Raw genomic sequence first — 12,989 nt, 5'->3', positions numbered from 1 at the left:
GCCAATTTGTCAGATTTTGGCATCAGTGTCTAAAAGCCTCATTTGTAGGGGTGAGAGAATGCAGAGAGAGACCAGGCTGATGTCACCAGCAGGTTTTGGTATAGGGGGATCCCAAAAGGTACTCAAACCTCACCCTTAAACACCAAAATTCACCTTCCAGCATCAAAACTCACATTTCTGTCTCACTCCTCGTTAACCCAACTCTAATTAATGTGATGAAGAAGTCTTTGTTCACCAAAGCAATCCTTGGCAAACAGGGGGAGAGAGCAGAGGCCTTCCTATGGATCCATCCCTCTGGGGCATCCCAAAGAATATCAAAACTCACAGTTAAATTCACTGTATTATTTTCCGTGGCTGGATTTTATGCAGGTTTAAGGCTGGTCTTAAATTTAAAGGAAAAAATATTTCCAAAGGGAATTTCCACCCCGATTTCCACCCAAGAGGCCAGAGGTGGCCAGAGGGTGGCAATTTGGTTCTTCAGGTGTTTCTAATTTAGGTTTCTCTCAAAAGAACGGGCAAAATTTAGAGTTTCCCACATTTCCATTAGAACATTCCAGGGCTGGAATGCTATTTATAGACAAATCCAGTGGAATTGTCTATAAATAAAGGCGAGGAATTGGTTAGGAAAAGGATAGGAAGGAGAACATTTTCTTCTCAGATCATTCATTCAGCAGGACCTGAATTTCAATATTTTATTGCACAGGCCAGTGCTGGAACCACTGAACTCCATGACAAGCAAGACACTGGAATTCCCAATCTCCACCTCCTTTGATTCCAAAGGATTTGAAACAAATCCAGTGCTGGGATGGAGAAACCCCAATGCAAGTCAGCAAGGAGGCGCCTCCCAAGCATCTCCAGACAGAACCTGGGCAGAGCTGAGGGCTCCTCCCAGGAAGGACTCAAAAAGCAAAACCACTTGGAAATGGGAGGTGATGGACTCAAGGTCTCCACTCAAGAACAGAACCCAAATATCCTTAATCCTGAAAAAGTTTAATTTAATGGAAGCCTTGGCATTATGCAGAGTTTCCCAAGCTGGAAGCTACGAAAAGAGAATCGTCTCATGTTCGGAAAAATGAAGCAGAGGATTGAAAAAAAAATCTGCCATTCCACTTATTCTCTTGGTTTACTTCTTTTTTTTTGCATTTACAAAAAAACCTCAAAATTGCAAATTTTGCATTTCTGCATCATGGCACGAGCAGGGGTCAAATTGACCAACTGAAGGGTGATGCAGGGGGTCTGTGCACATCCCAAAAGGGAAAATCCAGCCTGAAGTGCTGCCCCCAAAAAGCACAGACAGGAGAAAACTCAGGGAAGCTGCACGTGCCAGCATCCCTTGTGATTTATTCAATAAATTCAGCCTTGTGCTCTCCACATCAAAGACCGAGGAGATCACAGCTCTGTCCCTGGATGTCTCCAAAGGATTATCTGGAAATTCCTCGTGCGTGGAGGCTGCTCCCAGGATCTGACAGCTCGTGTTAACATTGCATTCATCAAACCACAGTGACCACCCCGAAGCCCCGGAGACTTGGGAATGACAAACTTGGCAACACCAGCCTTTGATTCCTGCCAGGAGAAGCCGGAATGACAACGAGATCCGTGGGCTTGGAGCTAAACGGAAACATTTTTAACCCACTGTTTTCTCCTTCTTTTGGCTCTTCTTGACTCAAACCCCACCAGGTCCAAGGGTGGGGCCATTCCTGAAGGAAGAAGATTCCAAGGAGGAGCCATGGTGTGGGGATGAGAGCTGTAGTCATGTATCCCAATTTCTGGAAGCAGGGATGGATTTGGAAAATGCCAGAGGCCTGCAGGGCACTTTCCCTTTCAGAATGACCTTCTCCACTGGGAAAGCTGGGCCCCACCGGTTTAAGACAGCGTGGGAATGGGACCACCTGGATCTGTGGTGGAGTCTTCATCCCTGGAGGTGTCCAAGAAGGCCTGGATATGGCACACGCTGAGCTCTGGGCTGGGGACAAGGTGGGGATTGGTCACAGGTTGGACTTGATGGTCTTGGAGGGCTTTTCCAACCTCAGGGATCCTGGGATTCTGTGACTGGCAAGGAATCTCATAGATTGGACACAGATACCACCAAGGCAATCCCAGAATGGTTTGGGTTGGAAGGAACCTTAAAGTCCATCCCATCCCACCCCTGCCACGGGCAGGGACACCTCCCACTGTTCCAGGCTGCTCCAAGCCCCAATGTCCAGCCTGGCCTTGGACACTGCCAGGGATCCAGGGGCAGCCCCAGCTGCTCTGGGAATTCCATTCCAGCCCCTGCCCACCCTCCCAGCCAGCAATTCCCAATCTCCCACCCAGCCCTGCCCTCTGGCACTGGGAAGCCACTCCCTGGCTCCTGTCTCTCCAGGCCCTTGCAGTACAGATAAATCTTGAATCACACACCAAGGACACCTTTGCTTCCCTCAGATCCCAACTATTTTTATCACAATTTTCCCAAAGGCTTGTCCATTAATCCAAAAAATCAAACCAAAACAAAGCAAAAATTATTCAGCTGCACTTCACAGTTTTGCACACTAAGCACTGAGTATTTCCACGCCTTTAACTCCTGGCAAGGAGCAAAAATAACTAAAGGGACTACTCAGCATTTTAGCAACCACCTGCTCCTAACTCAGGATTTCTGTTGTCCCAAAGCCCCACGCGACGGCAAAACTCTGCTCCCAATATCCAGCAGAAGGGCAGCATGGAAAAGAAGTTGTCTTTTTCCCAAAAAAACACATGTTAGGAGGAAAAAAGAATAAAACATCAAATGGGGAAGCGAAAAACCCACTGGGTCAGCTCGTTGTGGGAGATGTCTGATAACGGCGGCGCTGCCATTGTTCAATCCCTGGCTGGTGCCATTAACGAGCGATCCCGCTCGGAAAACGGCCTGGATGAGGCCATGGATCTTCCCTTCCCACGTGGAACTTGTGCATCATTTCCTGCCAGAGCCACCTCCCCTTCCCAGCAGCCAGAGCATCTCCAAGAGGCCTCCCAGGCATTATGGATGGCGGGGAAGGAGCGCTTCGTTTCATCGCCCGTTGTTTTCCCGGTGCTAACGACGCTCCGGAGATTGCCCTGTGGATAAATCCATGCAGGCATTCAGTGGGAAGGCGAGGGAGCCAAACTTGGCATGGATGGAGCCATCCACACAAAACATTCATCTATTAACCAAACGGCAGCGCTTCCAAACCCAGCGGGGTCACGGCGGAGCCCTGCTGGGAAACAGGAATTAGCTCGGAGCGGAGATTGTTTGTCTCTGGAATGTTGTCATATTCGCTGTCATATTCGTGGGTGAATTCCAGGCTTTCCTGGGAAGGCAGGTGGCACTCAAGATCGCTCATGGGAGAGGCCTTGGAATGCAAAGAGAGCTGAGGAGAAACTCATCTCGCCCGGATGGAATGGGGGGAATTCATCTCTGATGCTGTTGCAATTAACGGCAGCAAATTTCACTCAGAAGGAGAAAACTGGAGTAGCTCAGTTACTACCAGGATACTACTCAGTTACTACCAGGCTACTACTCAGTTACTCAGGCTTGTGTTTCATTCCTATGTAGAAAAAACACTTCTCATCTTACCCAGAGAAAAACACGGCCAGGCCTGATGGGGAACATGCATCAAACAGCAGAAGTGTTGGAGAAATGGGATAATCATCCCATTGGGCAGGAAACAGACAATTTGGGGCCATCACTGGGCAAAAAAAAAAGGGAATTTTTGGGGAGAAAAGGGGAATTTTTGGGGAGGAAAGAGGAATTTTAAATATTCAGCGGTTGCTGCAACACGTGGTGGGATCTGTATTTACACATCTTCCCCTTCAGCAGCACAAAAAGGCTGAGGGATGTGGCTATACACACCAACCTCCCAAAGGAATTTCCTGAACTCCCTCCAAGTGAAGAGCCAATTAAATACCCTTCAGGAATTAATTTCTTTTTGGCCAAACTGCTTTCACAAGCTCCTGTCCCTCAGCAGAATCACGGCACCTGCACAGAGCACCCTGTGTGAAAAGGGAGGGTTTTTCACCCCCAGACATACAAATCCCATCCTCACTCCCATGTCCCACTCACCCGGGAGTCATTCCCTCACCAGCAGGGATTCAGGAATTCAGAGGCAGAGGGAGTTTTCTGGGAGACTTCAGGGAACAAAAGTGAGGTCAAATGCTCGAGGTGATGCTGAATGGTTCAGTTCCCACAAAAAGAAAGCATTCCTGGCTGCTGGATCCCGAGTCCAGCACTCAGATCCGCTTGGGAATGCTGGGAACGGGCCAAATCCTGCTCTTTGCCCTCCTGAGCCAAGGACAATCCAGTGAGTAACCGTGGAGTAAACTCTGCCTAAAGGAGGGGAAGGTTTCACCCTGAGCTGTGACCCCACCCTGAACCAATTTATCAAAACCACCCGAGCAAAACGGCCCTGATTTTACTGACAGCAAAAAGGGCCCAGAGCGTCAGTGGAAAACACCATTTTATGGACCAATTCCACCACCTTTAGCTAAATATTTGAATATTTACCCCACCATCCATCGAACAATTTGCTGCACCTCCACTGGAAGGCGGCAGAAAAGAGATTTGAGCATTTCCCTGCAATAAGCTGGGAGCACAAACCAGAGTCTGAAATGCTCTCACGTTTTGTTCCTCCAGCAGCTCTCTAAAATTGACTGAAAAAGCAATTACAGCGTTCCAGTTTTCTCCTCTATTTTCGTTTTCCTTTCCTGAGATACACAAAAATAAACCAGGAAGGATGCTGGAGGCTCCACCAGATCGTAAACTGGTGGGGAAGCTGGGAGAGAGCGGATATGGGCAGTTAAATTGATGGAAAAGATCCCCAAAGTGCGAAAATACTTTAAAGTCTCACCTGTCTGCTACTTTTACCATGATAGAGGTGCTTAAAAATGGGCATTATCATGCAATTAAATAAAAAAATAATGAGGGGGTGTGAAATAAATTGCAATAAATGACTTTAAATTTAATTATTGCAGAACAATGTGTTCAGAACATCAACCAAAACCACACAGCTCCTTTTTGAGAGCAACATTTGCAACCTCAAATCAGCTGGAAAAGAAAAGCAACTCCTTGAACAACAACCTCAGCTCTCAACCTGCCCCTTCCTGTGCTGCCATGAACTTTCCAACTGGATGTTCCCTAAATTCCTTTCCATTCCTCTGGAGTCCAGGATGAAAAAAAAAAAGGGTTGTCTCACAACCTGGACCTCTTAAAAAAGGTGAATCCCCAAATTAAATCAATGGAAAGGGCTGGAATTGAAGCTCTGGTGCCTCCTGGCCACCACTCGCTGCCTGTGGTGTCATTTATTGATTTCCAGTATCATTATTTCAGGACTTTCATGGTTTTTTAAGGCATGGAAGTTCCTCCTCTGGCCAGGCAGGTCATTCCCACCTTCATTCCAACCTCTCCTGAAGCTTTGTGCTGCCACCAACCTGCAGGGAATGGCCCAACTACAGAAGGCAAATAGGGAATAACCCGTAAGAATCCTTCAACTACGTCACGGCTGCAAGTTAGAATCACTCACCGGGGGGTTTTAGGGAATGAATATTCTTATTTATATTCTTAACATAAATAAATAAGATTAAACATATGAATTTGAGATGATTTTTGGAAGACTTTGTGCTTGCCACAAATCTGAGCCCTGCCCAAAACTTTTCCTCCTTGATCCATGTCTAAAGGACTTGGAGCAAATTATTCCAGGATTTTGCCTTCTCAGCTCCATTAGGGCAATTCCTTGATTTTTTTTTTTAATGTTGTAACCCCATGTCAGACCAACATTCTGCAAAACAAAAGTGCAGGTGCTGTTCAACCCCTTCATCTCTTCAAGGCTGGATTGTTTCATGTTCAGGAGCTCAGTTATTCCCATTATTTCCAAAAAGGGGTTTATTTGGGATCTCACACCTTTGCAGGCAACCAAAAGCCTGAACATTTGAATTCCTGGGCTGAACTTTTCCTCACTGCCAAATCAACATTTGGACTTGACTCAGCCCTTATCACTGGGTCATGACACAGAAACCTCAAAATGCTTTTAAACCACACAGGAAATTCCTTTCAATTAAAGCTGATTTTCTTGGCTTCATTAACGAGCCACAAGTGTTGCCAAATTAATTTGAAGAGCCTAAAGACCAAGTAAAGCCTTGACACCCTCTGGTTACTTGCTGGTTTCAACTCAACAGATGATAGATCCTGCCTGCCTGAGGGAATTTGTCATGGATATTCATGGATTTGTTATTACTGTCATTATTATTATTATTAATATAATTTATATCATTATTATCATTATTATCTTTGCCACTCTTCCCGGAGTTTCTCTGGAGATGAAACCCAGATGATGTTCTGGCAGCTCCTGAGGGGAGTGATTGGCTTGACAAACCAGCAAACACAAAATTCCTCAGGAAGAACAAGGAATCAAATCCAAATCCCTCCAAACCCCAGTATTTTGACACAGATTAATTCCTTCTAATATTGCTTTATCAGAAGGAATTCATCTGAGTGTCAGAACATTGCTCTGAACCCAACAGGAGTCCAAGGTGCCAAATTAAGGGATGGATGCTCCTTGAACCTGGGAATGGGAAAATTGGCTTTAAATGGAGCAGAAGTCACCTGGAAGCAGCTTTGTTTTGAGAGGGTCTCTTCAATGACATCCCCAGTCTGGGAATGGGTTTTTTCCAAACATTTCTCCCAATCCCAAAGAATCTGCAGGAGCAGCTGTGACCCCACAGCTCCATTTTCCTGCGCCACCCACTGGAATCCAACACCATTCCTGCTTTTCAGCCAGGAAATATTCTTCAGGTGACTCTAAGAAGACCCAAAGCACACACAAGAGTTTTTCTTTTCAGGTCCATGACTAGACCAGCACCTGGAGCTCTAAAACCTCAGCTCCTGCACATTTTGGCAGTTCATATTCCAGGAAAATGGGTCATGGAATCCCAGACTGGTTTGGATTGGAAGGGAACTTCAAGACCACCCAGTTCCACCCCATTGCCATGGGCAGGGACACCTCCCACTGCTCCAGGCTGCTCCAAGCTGGCCTTGGACACTTCCAGGCATGGAGCATCCCCAACATCTCTTTGCTAATTGGGAGAACAGGGATTAATAATATTTTTCATTTTGTGACAGAAAACAACAGAGTGGGAATTAAACAGGGAACGCCCAAAGCGGGTTCAACCTGTCCCTCACAGCGTTCCTGACACGACCCTTAAAGGAGAAAAAAGAGAGTTAAACAGAGAATCCTCAGTGCCTTGGGCTAAAAGCATCCTGGGGCTCCCTTGGAGGCTGGAATATTTTGTTTGCTTCTTTTCCAGGCTTGTTTTTCTTTTAACTGTGTGTGACTCCCGAGGTTACTGAGGGATGTTGTTCACTCAGGGAGGAGTGGGATGCAGCCGAGTGACCAGATCTCCTTCTGTCCTTTCCTGTTCCAAATGCCTGACATTATTTAGACCATTTTTAGGGCCAATGGGATGGATCTCATCTCCCTCCCACTGAAAGAAATCTGCTGCTACTCCAGTGACTTCGAGGTCAGGTGAGATCCAAATTGAGATTCCATTTCCACACATCCAATGCCTGTCAGTCCTCTCCTCCTTCACCTTTTCCAGCAGCCAGTAATCAGCACCTAATTAATTAAAACAGCCCTGGACAGGGCTCTCCCGTAGAGTTGTAGCATTTCCTCGATTTTCACACCCTGGAGCAGTTTTCTTTACAGGCACAAAGTCTTCAAATATTTTAATTAAACAGCCCATCCCAACGGTTTGAATTCCCCAGGAAATCCTGGATCAGCTCCAGGATGACCAGACCTGGTACCCTCCAACAGTGAGAGGGAAAAGTTTTTCCCTTCTCCACAGTGCAGCTCCCACAAAGCAAAAATCCCAGCACAAAAGCAGATCATTTGCAAAAAACCAAATCACAATTCTGACAGCTTTGTGCGTGCGAGGGAAACTGTAATTTTATTTTATTTTATTTTATTTTAATGGAAAGGGTCTATTTATAAATTAGAACCAAGAGGGGAAACTTTTCATTTACTGCTTTCCCTCGGTTCTTTCAGATGTAAATTTGAGTGCTATGAACCTTCCAGCTGCAAAGTTTATCCACTTCAGCAGGAAGATTCCAGAGGCAGGGAGCAAACGCACGGTGCCAGGAGGAATATTTCAATGGAATGGCAGCATCCCTGCACTGTTGCTCATTTTTTAATTCTCCTGTTGACAAGTCCCTGCCTCCAAAATCCCAACTACTCTCACTGAACGCTGCTTGTCAGGAAGGGGCAGCCCCTGCCACACACAAAAAAAAGAGCTTTACACCTTCCCTTTCAACAATAGATTAATGTCTCTTTTGTTCTCCAAGAGAGCCGGGTGTCATATTTCAAAACGTGCTTTTAAGCCAGGTATAATTAAAGCTCTTCGAGAGGAGGGAGGCAGAGAAATGAGCAGCCAAAGGAGTAATAAAGGCATTTTAGAGGGTGCATGAGCTGGAAGGTGCCTCATCCCTCCCTCTCACCACACAGCTACAATTACATTCCACGGTGGGGGAGGGAAAAAGAAAAAAAAAAAAAAAAAAAAAAAAGAAAGTAATTATAAAAATGAACTTTTCCTCGAAAAATGAGCACGTCGTCAAAGGATTGCTGCTTTGAACAGCGCAGCGCTTCAAAAGGAGGATGAATTAGTGCTGACAACTCAATAAAGTAGCCATCAATTATTCAAAATGTGATGGCTCTTCTCATGCAGCACTTGTGATTAGGAAAACATTTCAAAAGCTGGAAATGAGAGTTATTCTTCCTCAATGAAATGGGCTTCAAAATGTGAGCGAAGAAAAGTAATGGGACTTTGGAGGAGCCTGGCAAGAACACGGGGAAGTTTCTTCTCTTGGTGCCATCCATCAAATGCTTCACCTGAGACTGTTCCAGGCTGGATTTGGGATTTATGGAGCAAAACAAGCAGAGGGAAAGGAAAAATATGTGTGATGTGAGAGGGGGACACAACCTTCAGCTGATGGGTGCAGAGAGCCCAGCCCAACCAGGCCCCAAATTAAACCATTGGTGTGTTTTGAAAAAGCAAATATTCAACTTTCCTAGGGAAAAGAAAGTTATGGAAGAACCAGGTTTCCCAGAGAAGTTTGTGGAAGTTTTTGATGCCCCAGGCCTGGAAGTGGCCAAGGCCAGGGCTTGGAGCAACCTGGGATAGTGGAAGGTGGCCCTGCCCATGGCAGGGGGTGGAGTTGGATGGGCTTGAAGGTCCTTTCCAATTCAAACCATTCTGGGATTCCATGAAAGAAATTCCTGGAGGAATGTTGGTGATGGAGCAACACAGGTTCCTTCAAATGAAGTTTATCAGACTTTGCCTTTCCAGGTGCTGGACGCTCCTCCTGGAACTGCAGCTCCTCCATCACCGAAACAACCCCAGTGAAGGCAAAGCACTGGTTTAAAATTGCTGAAATCCTGGAAAAAAAGGAGCTGGAGGAAAAATGGAAAACTGGGGGAGTGTCACTCCTGTGGCAGCTGGATCTGTGACTTCACACTGGATTTTCAGCAGCACCCTTGGGCTGAGGAGAAGCTGCTCTGCCTCAGCATGGCAGGGCCCTGCTCTCCTGCCAGGGATCCTTAATGAGTTTGCAAATGAGGAATGTGCAGCTGGGGCTTTAAACAAGGAGGGTGGCCAGGCTGAAAGGTTGCTCCTCTGGCCAGGGAGGTAGCAGGGGCTGGGTCTGACACCAGCCCTGTGAGGCAAAATGAGGATTTATGAGAGCAATAGTGCTGCTGAGGGAGCCTGGCAGGGCTCTTTGGGTAATTAAAATAATCAATCAAGGCCTGGGATGGAGGCTGGGGCCAGATCCGTGTGGTTTGCTCCCAATTTCTGAGGAAAAACTGACAGCTAGAGGGAAAAAATGAAAAGAAAGTAAATTACAAGGAAGTTTTAGTGGTTTTAAGGGTTGAGTGAGTAGTCAAACCAGCGCTGAAAAGCAGCGGCACAGGCCAGGGTGAGGGTGAGGTCCCTTCATGGAATCCCAGAATGGTTTGGGTTGGAAGAGACCTTAAAGCCCATCCCATCCCACCCCTGCCATGGGCAGGGACACCTCCCACTATCCCAGGCTGCTCCAAGCCCCAATGTCCAGCCTGGCCTTGGACACTGCCAGGGATCCAGGGGCAGCCACAGCTGCTCTGGGAATTCCATTCTAGGGCCTTCCCACCCTCACAGGGGAGAACATGGCAGACTCTTGCTGAGGTGAACAAAACAGGTTGGTGGCCTCAGGTGGGACCAGATCAACATTTTGCACCCAACTCAGTGGAAATACTCAAGGCCAGGTTGGATGGGGCTTGGAGGAATCTGGGACAGTGGAAGGTGTCCCTGCTCACGGCAGCGGGGCTGGACTGGAAGGCCTTTAAAGGTCCCTTCTAACCCTTTAAAAGTCCCTTTCAACCCAAAATATTCCACAATTGAATGATTCAGCACTGAGCAAATGAGGGTTATCCAGTTCCTGACCAACTCCAACTCACGACACGGAAGAGGCATCCAGTGATTTCAGGGATTAATGGGATCCAGAGGCCTCAAACACGGGGCTGCTCCCTCCAGGTCGAACATGACTCACATCTGTGGGGTGGTTTGTGAAGCGTGACTTTGCTTCTTTGCTTTTGCAGATCTGAAGAGGATGAAAATAATTCTGCCTGCGAGGGGCACTGCCTGAAAATGTCCACATGCAACTCCCCTGCCCTGGGATGCACTGAACGTGCAAGTGAAACTCGAATTTTTGAAATAAATTGAAGCCCTGACGCTCCGCCTAAAGGGATTGCTTTTGTACAGCTCAGAACTCCCCGGTGGAGAACTCACACATCTGCAGCTGACTTATACAGGAGCCTTCTGAAAGCTTCCACAAAAGGCAGGAACTGCACTAAACGTTCCCCCCGGAGGAAAAATTATCTGAAGAAATATTGGAAGCAACAGGGAGAGTCAGACTCCCACCGAGAGATAATTCTGTCTCTCGTTTTAAGTTGGAAAAGAAGATTTAGCACAAATTCTGCAGTCGGTGGGTTTTACCCTCTTGACATGAAAAATATAAATAAGAGCTGAAAACATCTTGGTTGTAACACCACGCCACTGCAAAAAAAAATTTGAAATATGAGGCTCAGAACCATTAAAACTGCTTTAAAATTATCCTTGAATGGGAAAAACCCCAATTGATCAGCCATGCCTGCTCCTTAATGGATGCTGCTGGCTGGGAGCCAGCCTGGAAAGACAATTAATTTGTTTACACTAATAAATAATAACATCCAGCCTCCATCAAAGCGTGGAGCCATCAGCCCTGGTGAGCCACCGAAAGCTGCTGGCTGGGACCATCCTTCTCCTTAATAACCACTTGTCTGACGGGGAGAAAACATTCCAGAAGCTCCCAGGGATGTCTCCTTGGAAAGTCACAAGTGAGTGATGCCATGCATGGAGTGGGTGCTGTGGGAATTGGCTCCAGCAAGTTGTTATCCTGAAAAACAGCTGCACACCCTGACTTTTTAAGGAGGTTTTTTTTGGGGGATTTTTAGCCGCTGGAGTTTGGCCAGAAAAATATCAGGAGCATCATGGACACAATGCTGAGATAAGAAACAACAGAGGCTTTAAAGGAAAGGAAAAATCCCACTGTGCTGCTCCAGAGTGAAGCAATTTGTATTTTTTTGGAGATGGAGCAACAGGTTTTTAAGGCCAGTGACCAGCTGGGTGGAAAGATTTATCACCTCATTGAGAACCCTACAAGAACAGCCTGTAAGGAGCTGTCCAGGCACTTGTAGCCCAATTTAGGATCGATTTAAACAATTACAGCCTGAAATTTAATGCTGAATAATTTTGAGACAAATGAGTTTCACGGTGATTCAGTCGCTCTGGAAAGGAAAACAGTTTCAAGTGTTTTACATTTGAGGAGAGAAGAATGGAAAACGAGGCTGCGCTCCGGTAAAATGGAATATTTAGAGAGGACAATTTTTTTAAAGGATAATCTTAACAGCAATGGATGATTCATCCGTGAGGACACGATGCTGGAAAATCTCTTATCTCCCAACTAGTTCAGCTCAAACATGTGCTGATAGTGATCCCAAAGCAGCTTTATCAGCCCGAGCAGTGGGGGCTGATAATTCCTGAGTCGTGTTTGAATCACAGCTGCAGAACCTTCAGAGAGATCTTTGGGATAGCAAAGAGTGGGATGGTTCAAGCAGGAACCCATGAACCAGGCAGGAAAAAGCTGGGGGAGAGCTTAATTCACCACATTTCCATCATATCCATGAGGTGACGGGGGCAAAGACTCCAGGCTCCAGCCCTGTCATGCAGAAATAGCCTTTTTTTTTTTTCCCCCTTTAATGGAAAATCCATAGGATTATTTTAGGGAGCTATTTGGATGAGTTGGTTCAAAGAGGCAGCAATTTTTCTTCTCTTTTCAGAGAATTACCCTTCTCTAATGTCAGGAACAAGGAGACCTCCTGACCACACACAGTTTGACCAAGAATAATTCCAGTTCAAAACGATTTCCATCCATCATGAGAAACAAACTGTAGCAACTGGATGAGAAAATTCCAAGCCATTCTGTCTCTTCAACCCCTAACGAACTTTAAGGAGATATATTGATATTAAAGAACACATTTTCACGTGAAATGAAGCCACGAGCCACAAAAAATACTTCATCCATTTTAAGGCTGGTAAAGCTTGGGAAGGAAACAACCCAGGGATTCTGTGCAGTTCCAAAACATTTCAACTCCTGGAAAGAGACTTTTGGCCCCTTTCTAAAGAAGCTGGGACTTCTGGAAATGCTCTTCTGGAATCTGATTTTGCTTTGGCTCTGAAAGGACCATCCCACCCCTGCTGCACCCAGACAGGCACAGAGTCAGTGACCATTAATCCACCAAAAATCCTAGAAATGATAACAATAATCACAGTTATTCCTACTGCTGTATTATAATATCCCTGTGTTTTACAGCTCTACACTGGGATAGAAAATGGCCACATAAACCTTGGGATAAAGGTGTTGCTTCCTAAGGATTCTC

The 12,989-nt window shown here is 46.2% G+C and overlaps 1 protein-coding gene across 3 annotated transcripts in view; it reads right to left on the bottom strand.

Annotated features, from left to right (window-relative positions):
- Positions 1-12,989, bottom strand: part of EXOC4 (exocyst complex component 4) — a 294,852-nt gene that overhangs the window by 62,547 nt on the left and 219,316 nt on the right. The window lies entirely within an intron of this gene.

The sequence above is a fragment of the Corvus moneduloides genome, chromosome 4, assembly GCF_009650955.1.
Source record: "Corvus moneduloides isolate bCorMon1 chromosome 4, bCorMon1.pri, whole genome shotgun sequence".
NCBI lineage: Eukaryota > Metazoa > Chordata > Aves > Passeriformes > Corvidae > Corvus > Corvus moneduloides.
The sequence above is the reverse complement of the archived record's forward strand: the minus strand, read 5'-3'. Positions and strand labels throughout refer to the sequence as shown.